Source organism: Ananas comosus, linkage group 22 (assembly GCF_001540865.1).
Source record: "Ananas comosus cultivar F153 linkage group 22, ASM154086v1, whole genome shotgun sequence".
In the NCBI taxonomy this organism is placed as follows: Eukaryota; Viridiplantae; Streptophyta; class Magnoliopsida; order Poales; family Bromeliaceae; genus Ananas; species Ananas comosus.
Window position 1 is genome coordinate 2694167 of NC_033642.1, and position 11096 is coordinate 2705262.

An 11096-nucleotide genomic window follows, 5' to 3' on the forward strand; every position below is an offset into this window, starting at 1 on the left:
AGCTCTATTAGGTCATTTTGCCCATATCTTTACATTGGCTTTTCGTAACGTTAATCCGAGCGCACCAACGCGTCGGAAATACCCCCAATTAGGTTTCTAGAGGGTCAATTGTACTTTAGAAACATCACGAGCAAAAGCCCCAATTTGGGTGCCCTATGTCACGGACTAAACGAATTTGCTCGCAAAAGCCCGTGCGGCGCCCACTTCCTGCTCGAAGATGGACAAGCCTTCCTCTCTACTTCGCCAAGTCAGGACCTACTCGCCCTAGACTTCCTCTCTACTTGATGAGTCAGGACCTCCTCGCCCTAAGACTAATAATAAGAGAGAGATGAAGAAAATTCTTCTATTACTTTGAAGTAGTGAGTACAAATGAGGATTCATGGACGAGTCAGCACCATGCATGGTTCCGATGTGTCGGGGCGAGCCGACGAAGGCCAGTGGAGGCGGAGGAAGCGAAGGGCGTGGAGGAGGCCTGAGGCAAAGACGGCGCCGATGCGGAGGACGTCGGCGGAGAGGAGGAGGCCGCAGAGCATCTGCGATCACATGCCTTGGAAGGGGTCGAGGCAGAGGATGGCGGCGGTGGGGCTGGTGTAGATGTTATAGGGGTCGAAGGGGCGCGCGTCAGCGCGAGATCTGGGAAGGAGGAGAGGGAAGGTGGAAGGCGGACCGCGGAAGGAAGAACGATGAATGAACTCGGCCCAAATCTTGTGCCACTTGGCACCTTTTCATTTGATGTGTGGGCGACGAGTGGCCTATATAAGGTTATGGCCTCCACCTCTCTCATTAGGAAGAATCCTCATTTGTACTCACTACTTCAAAGTAATAGAAGAGCTTTCTTCTTATCTCTCTCTTGTACTTTAACTTGGAGAATACAAAAGTAGACCTCCGAAAAGCCACCCAAGTGTGCGCCACAAGCTTGCTTGTCCCCAACATCAGCACCTCAGCGTGACACCACGCACGTCCATGCTTCGCACCTCCGTGCTTCACATTCGACCCGTGCGGCCCTCGTGTCCCATCGCTCCTGACAAGGGAACCAACAAGTCCACACCGTGCTTCTCGACCGTCTTTAACTGTCACGGACTTAACGAATTTGCTCGCAAAAGCCCGTGCGGCGCTCGCCTTCCTCCGCGAAGTGAGCAAGCCTGCCTCTCTACTTGCTAAGTTAGGACCTCACTCGCCCTAGACTAAGTACAAGAGAGAGATAAGAAGAAAGCTCTTCTATTACTTTAACTTGGAGAATACAATAGAGGATTCTGAAATGAGAGGGGTGGAGGCCACACTATTTATAGGCCACTCGCCGCCCATACATCAAATGAAAAGGTGCCAAGTGGCACAATACTACAAGCCAAAAGGGGAGGCCAATAAGTACGCTACGGTCTCCCAAGAGTCCTAATAAATATGCATAGAAACTCTAAGTACATTAATGGGCTACCTAGAAACCCCAAGGGACTCTTGACCCTCCGGCATCCCCGCCATCAGCCTCGAGATCCACGTAGAAGCTTCCAGAATGCCCCAGCAAAACCTCCGTCAGAATGCTCCTTCGGAGAATGGCCTACTGTCGAGGAAAAGTCAGCGGAAAATATTTTGTCCGTGACATGCGGCTACATCGTAATTAATTCCCGAATCCGCAAAGAACCAAAGCAATTACTTTATCAATACAAGCTGCAGCCACATATCTATTCATCATAATTAATGTACATCTCCTTAATTTGCATGCATGTGAGGGAGCTTGTTCACGTAATACACATGTTATTTCGCGCGGTAGATGAGTGGAGGCCGTTCTTCTCTTCTGCCGACGGCTAAGCGCCAAACGGAAGATCGCCGGCTTCACGTCTTCTCCGTCATGGTTGTCGATGTGCCGTTAATTCCGTCGACGGCTAAGCGCCGAACGGAAGATTGTCGGCTTCACATCATCTCCGTCGTGGTTGTCGATGCGCCGTTAATTCCACCGACGGCTAAGCGTCGGTGAATGAAGCTCCGCCATGGTCGTCGATACGCCGTTACTTCCGTCGACGGCTAAGCGCCAAACGGAAGGTCGTCAGCTTCACATCGTCTCCGTCATGGTTGTCGACGCACCGTTAATTCCGCCGACGGCTAAGCGCCGGTGAATGAAGCTCTGCCGTTGTTGTCGATACGCCGTTAATTCCGCCATGGTCGTCGATGCGCCGTTAATTCCGCCGACGGCTAAGCGCCGGCGAATGAAGCTCCGCCGTTGTTGTCAATACGCCGTTAATTCCGCCATGGTCGTCGATGCGCCGTTAATTCCGCCGACGGCTAAGTGCCGGCGAATGAAGCCTCGCCGTTATTGTCGATACGCTGTTCATTCCGCCATGGTCGTCGATGCGCCGTTAATTCCGTCGACGGCTAAGCGCCGGCGAATGAAGCTCCGCCATTGTTGCCGATGTAGAGATGGATGGAGGCTATTCTTCTCTTCCGCCGACGGCTAAGCGCCAAACGGAGGATCGTCGGCTTCACATCATCTCCGCCATGGTTGCCGATGAAGCTCCGCCGTTGATGTAGGGATGGAGGCAGGCTATTCTTTTCTTCCGCCGACGGCTAAGCGCCAAATGAAGGATCGTCGGCTTCACATCATCTCCGCCATGGTTGCCGATGATGCTCCGCTGTTGATGTAGGGATGGAAGGAGGACGCGAGTATTATTATTATTATTATTATTTTTTGTGAGGAGGAGAAGAAAGAAAATATCATTCGTCTTTTTTTTAATGGATGGATATCTCTACCTTTTTTTTTGAACGAACCTTGTTTCTCTCTCCTTTTTTGCCTAAACAGTTGATCTCTAACAACCTCTAAAAAAATCCTCCAACAATCTCTAACAACCTCTAAAAATTCTCCTCTTTTTTTTTTCTTATCATTTCCCCTTTTATAGGTTTTCTAGTTAGTTAGTAGATGGGAGAGTTTTTTTTTTAGTGAGTTAGTGGGTTAATGGGAGAGATTTTAGTGGGTTAGTGGGAAGGTGGGAAGGCTTTTTTTTATATATTATTATTTTTTGACGTGGGGGTGAATGGGAAGTTAGGATTTTTTTTTTTTTTGTGTGGCCCACACAAGAGATATGATTATCATGTATTCATATTTATGAGAGAGATGGTGGGACCCACATCTCTAACTAACCACCTTTTTTTCCTCTTCTTTTGTTGTGCCACCCCCCTGGCGTACCAGCCTTTCTTTTTTTTCTTTTTTTTTATATATGAGGTAATAATAATAATAATAATAATAATAATAATAATAATGGGGATAAATTTGGGGTGGATCTATATTCGGGCTTAGGTTCGGATTCAAACTGGACTTGAATTGAATTCGATTTAGCCGCATTTGAATTTCAAAATTTAAATTTATTACATCCTCCTCTTTTCTCATTATTACACAAACATCTACACCCTAAAATATCTGCAAGTCTCTTGGCTCTATTTTCGTTGGTTCCTAAGTAATAGAGTTCCGTCTTATTCTTGTTTATCTTGAGGCCAGAAGCCCATTCAAACATCTTCCAGCGAAAGAGTAGATTACGCATGGCGGACTTTTTGGGCTCGGAGAAGAATAATGTATCGTCCGCGTATTGAAGGATCGCAGTTTGGCAATCAGCGGTTCGTCCAATTCCCTGAATCAAGTTGTTTCCCCTAGCTGCTTTCGTGATCCTAGCCAAACAGTGAGCGACTAATAAGAAAAGGTAGGGGGAGAGTGGGTCCCATTGTCTTAGCCCCTTCCTAGTTTTCAACCACCTTGTTGGTTCCCCATTTACTAGAATGGCGATTTTAGCATTGCCGATACACTGTTCAATCCAGTTCCACCATTTCTCACTGAACCCAAGCCACCTCAATATGCTTTGCAGGAAGCTCCATCTCACATTATCATAAGCTTTCTCAAAATCTACCTTAATACTGACACACTCCTTCTTGGATTTTGCACACCAGTTGAGTAATTCATTTGCTGTTACAAAAGAGTCGGCTAATGAACGATCTTTCAGGAAAGCCGATTGTGACAACGAGATGATCCTTGGTAAGACAATTGCCATTCTATTCGCAAGCACTTTAGAAATGATCTTTTGAATTCCGTTCATTAAGCAAATCGGACGAAAGTCATTAACCTGGCATGCTCCTTCTTTTCTGAGAATTAAACAAACGTAAGAGTAGTCTGTTTGGGCCGTGAATAGGTTGTTCTCCTGGAGGTCTGTGAAGATGTTAAATATGTTGTCCTTGACCGTCTCCCAAAAATATTGGAAAAAGATAAGCGGGAAGCCGTCAGGCCCGGGTGCCTTTTCACTACCCAATTGAAAGGTAGCCTTTTTAACATCCTCTATAGTAAATGGTCTCGTAAGTGAATCCGGGTCGGAAAGGAAGTCCGCTCGATACAGCTCGACCCAATCTCCAAAAGAAGTCGGCTCTTCTTCCACACTCCCAAACAGACGTTTGAAGGAGTGAAAAAAATAGGATTTCTTCTGAGCTTCATTATTGATTTGTCTTCCATTATCATCTATAATATGCTGTATCTCGTTGCTACGCTTCCGGCTGTTGGCCACTGCGTGAAAAAATTTGGTATTACTATCGCCTTCCTTGAGCCAATGTTGCTTCCTCTCGTTTTCTATAGGATTTCTTCCTTCTTGAGTATGAGCTGGAGTTGAGTTTTAAGGTTGACCCGTTTATCCCGTACCTCCGGAGGCAGTGTATTCTGTTCCTCTGATTGGTCGATGCCTCGTATTTCCTCCTGTAAACTCCTTATCGCGTTGGATATGCTGTGAAATTTCATCTTACACCATTCTTTCATCCTGTTTCTGCAGTGCCTCAGTTTAGACGTTAGAGTTAGGATTGCTGACCTCTCACTAGTTACTTCGTTCCACCAGATTGGTACGCTTTTTGAGAAGTCCTCCCTCGAGAGCCAAACTCTCTCGAACCGAAAACTCTGTTTAGTTTGAATACCCCCTGAAGTAAGGATTAGCGGTGTATGATCGAATGTGATTCTAGGTAGCGCTGAAACCCTGCAGTGCGGGAAAGCTTGGTCCCACTCCGTCGTGATTAAAAATCTGTCTAGCTTGGCCAGGGTCGGCGGGTGTTGCATGTTTGACTAAGTGAAATTTTGGTTGGAAATGGGCAGATCTATGACTGCGAGGTTTGCAATAAGGTCAGAGAACATGTTTATCGCTCTTCTGCTCTACATATTCCCGGTACGTTCGAACTGGTTTCTAGTAAAATTGAAGTCCCCGCAAATAGCCCAGTTTGTGTTAGAGCAAATCGCGCTGAGAGAAATAAGTTCAGAACAGAATTCTTCTTTTCCTTCCCATGTCGGTGGTCCATACACGTTCGAAAGGTAAAAGCTCCTTCCGCTTGTAACATGTTTCAAATTAAGGGTGAGCGAGTGTTCCCGAACCAATGCTTCAGTACAAACAAAGAATTTGGAATTCCAGCTTGTGATTAAGCCACCCGAAGCACCAGTTGCCGGAATAAAGTGGCATTTGTCGAAATTCGAACCGCAGCAAGAACGTAGAAACGAACGAGACATAGAATCAACCTTAGATTCTTGAATACAGACGACGGACCCAAAATATTTAGAGATAGTAGATCTGACACAACGACGCTTACACGGGTCATTTAGACCATGCACATTCCAAGTGATAATACTAAACATAGATGAAAACGTCACACAGACCAAAGGCAGCCGCTACTCGTAACGAGAAACACAAAAGGCGGCCCAAACACAAAGCAAGGCACGCTGCAGATCAACCGCGAAGCAAAAACTTGTGGAGCTCCTCGGCTTCTACCCTCGAGAGCTTCACTTCACATAGCGCACTTTTCTTTAAAAGCATATTGCTGTTCCAATGGCGGGGGAAAGACGTCGCCCAAGAGGTCTCTCCTTCTAGGAGAGTCACTTTTCGAAGTTTTGCCCATTCGAGCACCGAAGTCTTCCGTGCAGAGCTCAACCTCGCACTGGATCTAGTTTGCCCCGTCAAACTACCCGGGGGAGCCCCCTCCTTTTCGGTCCGAAGGGCAGTAGCGGGGGCGTTGGGCCCAAAGTCCCACCGCCCGATCTGGAAGACATACGGATATCCGGCCGACCCTCCCAGGTTTTAAACGCCGGATCCCGCTCCCGATGAGTTCGCAACGCGAGGCTCCGGAGTGCCCAGCCCACCACGAGCTCTTCGCGAGCCTCCCATTCCCATCCCGCCCCCTCATCTCCCGCCTCGAGGGCGCGAACAGCAACGTCCCCCCCCTCTTCTCCCGCCTTGAGTGCGCAAACAGCAATGTCCAAAACCGGGGTACGGGACCGGACCAGAGGCCGAGTCTGGTTGCGAACAGCCTCGGCCGCATCGATCTTCTCCCCATCGTTCTCGACGAGCTCCTCCGCCTCCCCCAGGCCAAGGCTGGCCTCCGTCGCACCGGCGTCTCCGCCGCCGCCGAACCCCTCCTCGAGGACCTCCTGTCACGCCCGGGTACCAGCGGAAGCATATCCGGTACGTGCACAGACCCGCCATATACCTGCAGTATATAAGGCGTCTACAAGAAGCAAGTCGATAGGAAGAAGCATAGAATAATCCTATCATGATATCAGAGCATGTATAAGTCAAGATACTATAAGCAAAAAACAAAAGACAATACAATCCAAAAATCTTGTCAAAAGGGAAGTATCACAACTGTAGTTCTCGGTCCAAAAAGTACATATACATCACGGGTATACAAAAAGTAGATACAATGGTAGTCTCGCTATACATGGGGACATCATCCTCGGCCGTAGCCCGAGTAGCAAGGTGATCGACTAGCATGCTCCTAGCAATGTCTAGCTAGACGTGACTCCCTTGCCACGATCCCTAGCCTCTCCTGTAGATGGCTCTGTAAAAACAATCACCAAAAGGGTGTGAGAACTATAAACAATAGTTCCCAGTGGGTAAGCCGCCAGCCTCGGCGAATTACACCACTAGGCTCATGATGTACTAAATGAAAGCGAAAGCAGTAATTGCATGATATATAATTATACAATGCTAACAGGTAATGAGCATGTAAGCAACATGTAATCATAGTCTCAACAGTAATGAATCAACTGAATAATAGAAGCATAGCAACTATGATAAGCATGAATATAAGCATAAATGTGTAAGTAACTACTATACACTGTAACTGGTAATCATTCATTACTGTCCAATTTTCTTTAGCACTTTCCTTTCATTCACACGGATCTCCACAAGGTAGTCCAGCTTGCGCCGCGCCTAATGGCCCCGTGGTAGTATACACTCCCCACGGCAATCCACTTCGGCACCCAATCCCGCACGGGCGAGCAACTGTCGCGTAGGCCAACTCCGGAGTGCCGGCTTGTAGGGAGCTACCCTCACAAGCATGTGCGAATAAGCACAATGGCAAGCAAGCAAGGTCCATAATTCAACATGTCTCAACTATCAATTTATCTTGCAATGTTCTCATTCTCGATCCTTTGAATGGAATTTCAATACAACAGATATTAAGCATAGCTAGTATCCACTAGAATAGTAATCATGTAAGAGTAATGCTAATTTATACATAGCATTAGAAGCTTTCCACTATCATGGTACAACGATTATAGACACAAAGCATGTCATCGTTTTCTACTTTAGAAACATACTAGATTGTCCATGATTCATTCAACTAAGTCAAACATAAACATGTTTACTTTTATGCATGAATTTCTCCATTTAAGAGAGATTTCAGTTCACTACACATACATATAGCAACTATAATGGTGATAATGTCCTGAATCTATGCCGATTCCCAAGTTACGCAACATGCATTCATATGCTATTTCTATGGTATCATATAGCACATAGGGGAGCTTCACTTGCTCTGGTTAGGTCAAACCCACCTAGTACTAGGCTCCAACAAGTCACAAGAAGTCCCAGAAATCAGCTCAACAAGGCTCCACTCCTGCTGAAAACCAAGCACAAAAGTTGCATCAATACTACAACCGAAATGTCCGATTTCGGTCTAATTTGCACTTAGTACAAAGTAGAAACTTAAACCCCTGTTTCGTGTCACACTAGTACCTCAACTGTAACCTCCAAGAGCTCTCACAAGTCAGTCGAGGACAATTCAGGGCTCGATCGCAATCCTGCTGCGAACAACGTCAAAACGGCATCAAAATCATCATATATTACCAAATATAGTCGGAATCTTGCAATTTCAGCTTCCTAACGGAAATTCTTGCTTACCTTAGGATAGAACACCTTCTAAACCAGCCTCCCAGGTCACCAAATAAGCTTCACGTGGTTCAGAAACCTGCTGCGAAGACACATATCCCAAACTGCATCAATTTGATCGAATAACCCGCGTATAGTCCGAAATAACTTCATAAATAGCGAAACATCTCTAATAAGCTTTAAAGTAGCTTATCCCTGATCTAAGGAGATTAATTCATAGCTAATTAACTCATACTTAATTGCTGAAATCTCAGTCTAGCACAGTCAAGAGCACAAATCCCGAAATCCACACTCAATTCGACTAATAGAACATCAAGAGTGGAGAAATTGAGTCGATTACCTGCTTAAGCTTCCAACCAGCACCTCACTGGTTCAGAGCTGTGAAAAGCTCTCCAAAACACTCTTTATACGTCCACGAAGGCTCAGCGACACCCACGAACAGCGAAGAACGAACGAGGCGACAAAAATAAGCGAAATCGCCGATTTCTTCGTAGAGAGAGAAAATCCCTAGTGAGAGAGAGAAAGATGGTGGAAGAACTCCTTCCTGAGCTCCAGCAACCCTTGCTGAGCTTCTGTGGTCGTGCTGGGCTTAAAAGATAAGAACAGGAAGCAAAAAGACCAAAAAATCCTTACTGCCACGCACCTGCTGCAGCTGCTGCTTGCTGTACCGGTACAGGGTGATGGCTGTACCGGTACACAATGCAAAATTTCGAAAAAAAACTACAGCAATGCACTTCCTTGCTTTTAGCCGTCCAATCACTCTCTAACTTGTCCCAAAACGTGTCCAAGCCTTTTAGAACATGTAGGATAGTTCCATATTCCATTCCACACACTCGAACTCCGCAATTTGCACAAGTTCAGTGTATTACACCTCCGCCTCCCCTAGGCCGAGGGCGGCCTTCGCCGCACCGGCGTCTTCGCCGCCGCCGATCGCCTCCTCGACGACCTCCTCATCCTCCTCCTCCTCGATGACCTCCTCCTCCTCCTCCTTCTCCTCGACGACTTCCTCCTCCTCCTCCTCCTCGCTGATGGATCCCTTTGGGGTTAACCCCACGCCATGCTCGATGGGCTTCTTCCCTTCCCCTCGGCCGTGCACCTCCAATACCTGGGCAGGGGATCGGACCAGAGGCCGGGTCTGGTCGCAATCGTCCTCAGCAGCATCGATCTTCTCCCCGACCTCCGCCTCCCTTAGGCCGAGGGCGGCCTCCTCCGCACCGGCGTCTCCGCCGCCGCCGATTGCCTCCTCGACGACCTCCTCCTCCTCCTCCTCTTTCTCGCCGACGGACCCCATTGGGGTTATCCTCTCGCCACGCTCGATGGGCTTCTCCGCTACCCCTCGGCCGAGCACCTCCTCCGCCGCGCCGCCGCCTCCACTTCCGCCCTCAGCGACCTCCTCCTCCACCTCCTCGCCGACGGGCTCTGTTGCGCTATCTCCGAAGGCCCGGCCTGGATGAGCTTTGTCGAACGACACGCATGTCCCTCGGCCATCGCTTCCAGTCGTCAAGCCCGATGTAGGTGAGAGCGGCTTCACTTTGGTCTTCAAGGTAAACCATCCAGCCCTCCAGTCCGATGTAGGTGCGAGGCCCGCGTGAGATGTAGGTGCGAGGCCCGCGTGAGGAGAGAAGTAAATAGGACCCCCAGAGAGATTACCAGGGGGGCCCAATTGCCGAATGGATCCGGCCACCAGTATAGAGAGAGGGCCCCATCCCAATCCTAGAAAAGGCCCTGATCCAAGTAGCCCTAGTCGACCCAATGGCCCTGATCCAAGTGGGCCTAGTCGGTCCCTCCTGTCAGCTTTCTGTATGTCCCCCGAACCAGGGCCAGAACCGGAACCGAAACCATCTGATTCGGATGTTGAGCCCGAGTGGGCCCACAGCAAAAGGGAGCAATTGATCGGCCCGGGGCTCGAGGCGGATGAGTAAATCTTAGAAAATAATTTCCCCCGATTCTCCCAGATATGATACTTAAAACGTTGACCCATCTTTGCTTTTTCTCTATGCCCCAACATCCGACACGAATACCTAGAAGCATGAATAAGAACTTTTCCAAAATGCTCCGAGTAACATCCACCAGCCGCCTTAACACTACAACCCACGCCTGCCGCCATGATGCTATAGCCCCCCTCCTTCACATCAGGTATTTTATTTAATGCGATGTCAGCATCAGCGAAATTTGAATTCCCGTCCTTTGCACTCCATTTTCCGGCTATCGCTAGAGCCTTCCTGTTCGTAACCTCCTCAAGCTGGCATTTGGAGTTGGCCAGAAAATGGGATACTATCCGTCGCGGAGAACAATCTGAAGACGGAGCGCCCCTCCGCCTATCCCGAATTTCCGACGCATTCCAAATCGCGTCAGAGCTAGACGAGCCGCCGGCCGACGAACGTCGCCCTCTAACAGATCCAGCTGAGTGATAATGCGGCGCGGTGTCTCCCAGCAGAGGGTCGTGCTGATCCGTCCTCTCATTTGGTTGGTTAGCAGGTACGGCGGCATCGCGGCGGCCCTATCTTTCGAGCTGGATGAGTACCGAAAGTGAGTACTCACCCATCGTAACTTCCAGATTTTTCGGGATATCGGAAAGATGGTTCACAGAAACGAGGCACCGATATCCTGTGAGATCCACCATACGGATCGAGAAATCATCCGCCCGTATAAACCGGCCGAACCCGCCTACCATCACCGCGACTGTACGGGAGGACCAGCACTCGTAAGGTAAGCATACGAGACGGATCCAAACGTTGTATGCTAGTGACGCCCTTCGTAGCCCGGAATAAGGATTCCAGGGAAAACATTGCATCCTGAGATCTTCCAGCGATAGGATCTCTCTACGGATTAGCTGGTCCGCCGGCACCCACTCCGGCAGAAATATTACAAAGTCGCGTTGAATATACTTGGCCACGTGAAAATCAGACGGAAACCCGCCAAAACGACTTG